This window comes from Odontesthes bonariensis, chromosome 20 (assembly GCF_027942865.1).
Source record: "Odontesthes bonariensis isolate fOdoBon6 chromosome 20, fOdoBon6.hap1, whole genome shotgun sequence".
NCBI classification, from domain to species: Eukaryota; Metazoa; Chordata; class Actinopteri; order Atheriniformes; family Atherinopsidae; genus Odontesthes; species Odontesthes bonariensis.
The window spans coordinates 9,775,731-9,784,822 of record NC_134525.1 but is presented as its reverse complement, the minus strand read 5'-3'; positions in this window follow the sequence as shown (position 1 = coordinate 9,784,822).

The following is a 9,092-nucleotide window of genomic DNA, read 5'->3' as shown; positions in this document are numbered from 1 at the left end:
TTTGGAACTTGGAAAGATTTGTTTCACATGATGAACGTTATTCCCTGCATCTTTGTTATGGTGGTTTTCCCTTAGCATTTAAAGGCAGCTCAAAAGTCTCATTTTCTACTCTTGCAGTTGCTTCAGAGCTTTTGTTTTCATGCAATTCTTGGCGCCGCATTGTTCAATTCATTCTGCATGAACTCTGAAGAATTTCTAGTTTATCTTGAGGCTAAAGCCTGGGTGCTGACCAGGCACAGTGGGGGGCAGTTATAAGGACTAGCAGTCCATGCCTTGAGCAGGCATTGACAGTAGGGGAGTCGCAGCACCCCTTCCCCTTTGCCGGTTCATCCAGCTCCCGTCAGACTGCTGGTGAACACTGCACACCAACCCTGAGGCCAATTAGCCTGCAAGATCAGCCTAGTGAGAGGCCTGCTGGAGAGGGGAGGGGGACTTAATTCAAAGAGCAGACTCTGCGAGAGTTCAGCTATCCTAATCGCTAAAAGATCTCCGATCCTAGGGGAACCATTGAGGCTTTCAGGAAATACTAAAGGAGTTTCACTGTTTGCAAAAAAAAAAACACAGCGGTGATTTTACATAATCATGTGCTGTTTTAATCTGAACAACAGCGAGCGGTATCTGCAGAGGCTGTTTGTCCCTGACCCTTACACGCAGATCCACCCACAGATTGATTGCTTCTGCAATCAACAAACATTTGTGTATTTGCAAATTAGGTAAAAATTTGAGATATAGAGTTTGTAGCAAACAGCACAACGTGATAAAATATTACACTACGTACGTGCACGAAACTGGTGATACAGATCAGAATATCCAATCAGTAATTACATGCTGGTGTTACTACATTTTATGCATTAATTTTTTGGGTGGCAGGATCCTTCTCCTTTTGGCTCTCTCCAGTTTGACCTCGGCTGTGGACACTTTCTCTGCACCCATCATGCTCGTAGTCATAATGCTACAGTAAGTTGCTTTCTGCGTGGGTGACGTTTGTGTTTGTGGGAGTTTTTAAGATGTTTTTCCCACTGTTATTTAATTATTTCCCAATGTATTTACTCCACCCCCATCTGTCAAAGTACAACTTTCAAAAATACACGGGAGAATATGAATTAATTAAAAAAAAAAACTTTGGTCACATACTGTTGCTTGAACTTCCACACAAAGGGATCAGAACTTGGGAGCAAAATGTATTTTCAAAGAAACACATCTAACTTGATTTAAATCTTATTTAAAGTTATTGTACACATGACACTTTGCTTCTCAGTGAGTCCGTAATCAGCTCTGTTGTAATGCCTGGCACGTTTGCATTTCTAGACTCAAAGATGTCTCATTTTGTTGTACAGTTTGTGATTTTCCTGTACTTTGCGTACGAAAAAAAAGTGCACCACAGATCTTCTCTCAGGTTCGGCTTTTCCTGCAGAGGGGAGATGCTCATCTTCTTAATGTAATTAAAGGGTATATTTAAACTAAATTCTGATGTTTACTGATCCTCACGAAACAGCAAGTGAAAATAAAAGTGTTAAAAAGTGCCAGACTCCAGTTTTCTGAGTGAAAGTTGCATTTTGCATCATGCCCTCACTTTATAAGATTGTAATGTAGATCGCTGCCCTGCACGGAACTTTCTGCCAGAGGCTGAAGCGAACATGCAGGTGTTAAAAGGGAAGTTTGTTTTTTTAAAACCTTGACCTTATTTCTGGCATAAAATACGTTCATCTACTCACCGATAACAGTTTGGTGAAAGTCGGCGTCCTTCGGAAGATATTTAGATCACTGGAGATCGGCGTATATCCATATAACGGGAGAGAACAGGGCAGAGACAATACAGCCTCTAAATAAGGCATTATCTGTCTTTATTTCACCAATACTTTGAGACGAATAAATGAATGAACGCGTACTATTGCACTGTTAGCTCAGAGCTGACGTGTTGTTGTTATCCGGGGCTATCGGAGGCTTTTTACACACAAGTCTACCATTCACTCCAGTAAGGATGTCCATCGTACTCAAAGTCGTCGTCCACGTCGTCAAAATCTGATAAATATCCTCTCATGTTGCATAAAACTAGCAGTAGCATAGTCCATGTGAAGTTAACCGAGTGTCACGGAGCGAATGAGCTGTGCTTTTATTTTATTTTATGCCAGAAATAAGGTCCAGGTAACAGCTAAATTCTGGTCAGGACATAGGTGCACCACGTAAAGATAGTGTGCTCGAGTGTAAATCCAAAAATCACAGGATTTAGTGAAGGTGGAGGACCCAAATGCAGGACAAGACAGAAGGCCAGCAGGATGAGAAAAAAAAAAACTTACTAAGACTTAAGGAGCTGCCGACGCCGGGAAATCCTCAAATAAAACAGGACAAAACAGGACAAAACAGGACGTTAAGTAGTGGGAAAACACAGGTTCTGACCAGAACGGGGAAGCAACAACAGTTATGACGATGTAAAACTGAACAATGAAAACCAGGGAGTATTTCTACAGAGGGAGCTAATGACAAACAAAGGGCAGGTGTGGTAATTGGCTAACTCAATCCAGGAGAGCGGCAAAGAAGCATGAAAAACAACACATACTCAACAAAACCAGAAGATTTAGGCAAGGCAATTCTATTTATAGAGCACAATTCGTACACAAGGTCAAAGTGCTTTAATTTAATAAAAGAGACACAAAAAGCAAATGAAACCATGACACCAAACCTTGCTGGATCAAACATATGAAACAGTTACCTTATTTCAGATATTGGTTCTGACTTTTTGGATTTAAAAAAAATAAAAATAAATTATACTAAGAGGGGGGACTCAGTCAGTGGGGTTACATAGCAGTGAAAGGATCGGATTATTGGCTAAATTACAATCAGACTGAGTTATTAAGTTCATGTAGACACCTTAATCTGACAAGAAATTGGATCGGATTAAGACCCCGAGATAACTCGGTTGAAAGTAAAAGTAAACCTGCTTGTAGACAGTGAATTAGACTTTACGTTCTGCGCATGCTCAAGATTTTTCCCCGGGGTCGTGAACCGGAAGTCGGAACAGACGATATTACTGTTGTTGTCGCCGTCAGAAAGAAACAAACAACGCGATGGAGAATGCTCCGTTGTGCATCGCGTTTGTGCAACAAGCAGCTCATCACAGACCAAATGTAGAGGGACGTAGCTTCATCTTGCGCTTTGTTCTCCATCTTTCTCCAATACCTGAGTTTGTTGTTGTTGTTGGTGGTGAAGAGGTCAACAGGAAGTGGCTCTATTAGCAATAGTGGAAATGGGTACAGCGCCACCTATCATACCGGGGTATGCCACGCTTTGTGCCAATTAGTCCATTTACTCACTGCCATCTATCCAAGGAGAATTACCCTTGCTCAAATAAGGAGAAACACAGTCTTATTGTAATTTAGCCAATAATCCGATCCTTTCAGTGTCATGTAACCCCTCTGAGTGTGTTGAAATATGACTCTTAATCAAGTATGGGATGAGCTGGGTGTCAGGATGTGTTCAGCAATGCACTTGGTCAGATCCTGTGATCTCGACAATACTATTCAACACATATTTGTACTTGTTAAAATAAAGAGGCAGTGTAGCCTCTGGTTGGATTATATTAAGATATAGTGTTGGATGGAGGCTGCAGCATATTTATGAACAGCACTGACAGTGCAGTCGGTGACTGGGGTTGTTGGTGTGCTCTGTGTAAGTACTTTGGTTTCACAGGCTTTCAATACATGAAGGAAATGTCGTGGCAAAGTAAATAACTGTCTTAAGACGAAGGGCCTCGCAGTACTCTACAGCGCCAGAGGCCCAGCTCCTGTCCTCAGCTGCAGCACCATAAAGATGCTCCCTGGATGTCATTATCCCAAAAGTTTTGTCCCGCTCAGAGGACCCATCCGTTGGACCGTTCTATTGTTATCCTCTGTGTCATAATATTGATCATGGACTTTCTGGCCGATTCAGGCCACAAACCTTTGCACACAAAAGCAGCCTAACAAGACCAACGCATGTCTGCACCAAAACTCCGAACCGGCAGCTTCTTTCCGCCCTCAGAAAAATGTCACTCAACAACAGAAGCCTGTGTTTCCCCCAGGACTCCAAGCTAGTACGGTCTGCCAGTCTATCACACAGGAGCACACTGCTTTTGTGACAAACTGGCAGACTAACATCTTTCATTTGTGGAGCTCCTCTGTGCTCTTTTCCTTCTTCCGAAATCCTCACAATAACCTCGGTGGTGTAGCATGACTACACAGCGTTCCCTGTTGCTCTCAGTTGATTCGGTGCAGCGCACTGGTGGATATCAGTGCTCCAACACTCCACATTTGTTAAGAAAACACTTTAAATACATAACAGGGAGCTGTCAAGCCGTCGCATAAGGTCAGAATGCAGATTTAATTACTTTCCATTGTGTGCCACACGTGTTCAGCACTGAATAATAGCAAATATCCTCTCTAAAGCCCCCGCTCTCCCTCTCCGAACACTTCCTTGCGGCAGAAGAGGCGCGCTTTGTCGAAGTTTGCCCGAGGACAGACTTATGTGCTAACTCTATTTTAACAGGTGAGCTGCCCGGCCATCCTTAAATCCTTCAGAGGCTTTATCCATTACAGGATCCATGAAAGGTGGGTGAGAAGCAGAAAGCATGAGGGGCTGCTTCACTGCACACCACACATACCCTCTTTACACTTACAATTGTTAAATTTACACCCATGTCAGTCTTCTTCACCATTTAGTGGCCTGTCAGTTATTTCCCCTTGAACTAAACTTCTTTGCAGTTGCTCATGTTTCAGAATTAAAGCTGGAAAACAATTCTGCGGTCAGATTTATTTCCCCTCTATTACTCAGCCTTAAGGATTCATGGGGGGGATGCATTCAAACAAGCTTAATATCCATCCTGTTACGTGCTAGTAACAGTGCAGTCTGGTGGAAGGAAGTGAATCACAGTGCCCCGGTGGCGTGGAAGGGTCCACATATGCAAATGTGTGAGTTGGTGCAATAGATTATTCAAATGCATGGACGCTCTGCCTTTAGGGTCGCCCTGCTGCCGAGCCGCGGTCACACACCGTGTGTAATAAGCCCCCCGCATTGTGTTTCCCCTGCGAGTCAGAGGGAGGGCAACAATGACCGTCTCAGACAATGGGGTCACACGAGGTGACACAGTCTGGCTGGTGGTCTTGATGATCACCCACATTAGAGATGAGGGCCTACTTGACTTCTTTTTTGGAAAGTGGAAATAAAGATCTAGAGCCTAGAACTACATGTCCTTGCACGGTCAAATTCTCCGGACAGTGTGCCACAGCTCGGTAGTCCCCGATATTTTTAATCACTTGAATGTATTTACATGTTTTTTTTATGCTCCAGAAGCCAAATTCAGCTCCCAAACCTGAACTGGAATTGAGGCCTTGTTATAAGTTGGCTTTATTCTTAGACTTTATGTATTCATATTCTGTAGTTTACTAAATAATCTATGTTCCTTATTTGTTCCTATTTTTACACTCATACAAACGCAATGTATGTCCAAGACTTCAAGATGACGTAGCGGGATAAAATAACTGGGTCAGATAAAGCGCCTCTATTAGGACAGATAGGTCTGGGACAGTAGATACATGCCTGAAACAACACTCACACACACACATTGTTTATCACATCCAAAGAACATGGCGAAGACGATGGATGGCCTGCTCACATCACTAGCAAATGTCCAATTATACTTTGTCAAGTGTAAGTACAACCTCTGTGAGATAAAGGTGAACATAAATATGAAATGTTTCCGGATATCGGGGCTCTGTCACTCTGAGTCCAGCACTGCTATACTTCACATGTGACCACTAATAAATACTTTGTTTAACTTAAAATTGCTCCAGCTTGTTCTTGGGCTTCCAATGAAAGAATCGAGCTAACAAAGGCGGAATTAAGAGTGAAACACAGCAGCAAACTGGGGACTTCTTTCACAGCAACTTTCATTTTAGGATGATGTGTCAATGATAAGGTCCAACAGTGTTTGCCTCAAGCATCAAACATGCGTATCACACACATGGAAATCTGTGTATTTCAGAGATGCCACCAGCTATTATAAATAAGCTACATTTGACACCTGGGCAAGGATAGGAGGGGTTGGTAAAGCTCAGGTTTATGATAAACTTTCATTGTTTTCATGTATTTTAATGGCCAAATTGCTATTTCCAAAAACGTATTTACAATCTTATACCTATACCACACTGCACTTTATATTTATGTGCATATTATACTTAGTGTAGTCGGGTACGCTTCCATTTTTGTAAAAGACTAAATCATTTCCAAAGCAGCTGAGCACAGTAGATTTCAGCAAACATTCCTCAAACTTGAGTTAATAGTGTATGCAGTGGGAGTAAACGAACAAAAAGGCCAAAAAGCAAATAAAACAATAAATAATAAAGTTAAACAGGGCGTATTATGCTTTCTGGATTTCCCCGTTGCCTCAGCGTGTTAGATTGCTTTCTGTGCGTGTAAGAGGTCAGCAAAGCTGCAAAGCCCGAGGAAGAGATCAGAGGGAGTTCCTCCACTCGACACGCCGCTCATTTATAGTCCAGGCTTTGCTTTCAGCACTTAGCAGCATCCCCACAACACATTTACATTATGGCTGGAAGTACCTATAGTCCAGCATACTGATGGACGATGTCTTTATTCTGTTTCTTTTTACATGTCACACAGCATGAAAGGTATGAAAGGTACTACCTTACGCTAGCTGCCAAACTGGGAAACGAGTGTGAGTCGCTTTGGATAAAAGCATCTGCCAAATGCATAAACATAAATGATCAACAGTCTTTTCTGCGAGGCATTCAACTCACTACCTGCGTAACAAGCCCCCCCCCCCACAAGCAACACCTATTTGGAAGACAAAAGGTTTGTCGAAGAAGGGGAAGTCACAGAGACTCCTGACTTCCTCCTGGCTGCCTCTGGCTCCAAGAGTCAAGCCAATTATTTTCTTCAAAAGATGTCTACGCCCCTAAAAAAAGAAAAGAATAGATATATAACTATATGTTCACATATATGAACTCTAAATAATTACAAGCCCACGCTCTTTTTTTCATGCAGTTCTTAGCACAATAACTCACACAAAAGGTGAAAGAGCATTTGTTTCTATCTTTGTTGAACACATACACCCCCTGCTGCAATGCTTTTATGCCGGAGTACCCAGAAAGAACCCCCGCATACACAGGGAGAACATGCAAACTCCACACAGGAAGAAACAGCTGGGAGTTGAACCTGGAACCCTTTCGCTGTGAGGCGACGTTGCTAACCACCACACCACTGTGCAGACTCCAGAAGCAACATATTCTGTTGAAAACCTTTGAAAAATTCAGGCTCACTAGCATTTCTCACAGAATTAAGAAAGTTCATTAACTATCAGGGATTTGCTCACAATAATAAAATCAATTCAAACTTTATGAGATCTGCCAATCACCCACAGTAAAACATACCAAAGTTCAAAGTGATACATGCACATTTTTGTTTGTGGTTATTTATCAGATTATTAGCTAATAAGAAAGCTTCCCCGCTGGAGTTCCAACCATCTGCCACCCATCTTGGGCGGTAACTGCTAATTGCTAACGCCTACACGAGCAGCAGGCAGTGATATTGATTCCTCATTCCCACATCTCAAACATCCTGAGTGACACCAAGAAGTAAGTGGCAAGAGTGCGGCGAATAACAGGGCGCCATGCCGCTGGAGGAGGGTAATTTACTGAGATGGTGTACACGGGAGCACTTACTGCTGTGCTTGCACAAAAAAAAAAAAACACTCCCTGGATTCTAACACATGGAGACAGGTGACGAGCGTTTGGTGAGCAAGAAGAGGGGCTTAGGCAAAAAGTACAGCATTGGCAGATGTAATTAAATCTCTGGTTTTAAAAAGGAAAGATTAAGTGTGTGTTTAATAGATCAATAATGATGGACAGATAAGACAAAGACGATTAATCAAAGTGCTTAGAAAGTAGAGCACTTAGCCAAGCAATTAATATGTCAAGGAAACCTCACAGGGACCAAAAAAAAAAAAAAAAAAAAAAAAAATCGGTTAAATGTAAGGAGGCTTTATGGGCTATTACTTAGGATTATCATCATTGATTTTGTCTATATCTGTCAGGGAGTGCGGTGTTAATATCTTTATCGATTCCTCACTTTTTAGCAGCTTTTGATAGACACCACTCACACGTTGCATCTCATAAAACTCTCAGTTTTTGATTTCATTGCAACGTGCAGACTGTTCCTCCATCTTCTCAAGGAGGGTTGTGAGCATCGATCCACTCCGGATAGGAAGCATAAGCTCAGCATACGCTTTGATGAAAATGTGTCTCAGATTTTAGATTGGAGTAATAGCGCATCGAAAACAACTGAGACTGGGAGTCCCCAAGTCAATATGGCTGCTGGCCAGGACAAGCTAATTTCTTTGGCTTTGCTTCAGATGCTTTGCATAACACGACACACAACGAGTGGGGGAAAAAAGCTTAGACAGAGGCAGAAACTGAAGTTCACTTCGCATATTATTTCCTGCAAATCACCAAGAGTACTATACTGTAAATAACTGGATGTGCTGTAGTACTGTGCATTATTTCTGTCATGCATTTAAAGCAACCGCAGGGCTCCATTATCTAATGATGGCAGCTAATGGTAACAAGCACAAATTAAACGGTTCCTGCCTTTTCCATTTGGATCATGGCTGTTGTTTACTGTGGTTCTATATACACGCACCCAAAGGAGTTTCATGCTGCCCACTTTGTTTCTGGCTCTATTGAACACGGACTCTCTGTGGATATCTGGAAGTTTTTCCTGCTTGTGATGGTCTCCAATTTCCCTGCACTTCCTGCCACAATTCTGAACGTTAACTGGAAGAAATTGGGAAATTAAGCAGCTGTGCTATCTTGGGCTGTAGCTTCATAGCTCTCTTAAACTCCCACCACTGTTGATAGCAGAACTGTAGTATATATATCACAGGGCACTCGCTGAATATTTGCATCATCATCTGTTATATCATGTTTAATTTCTGCAAACTGGATGATTTCTTCCTCTGCTTTGAAATTTAAAGAAAAGCTATTTTGGATCATTTTTACCTTTAGTGGTAAACCACCCTGCTTCACAAAGGGAAAAAAGGCTTG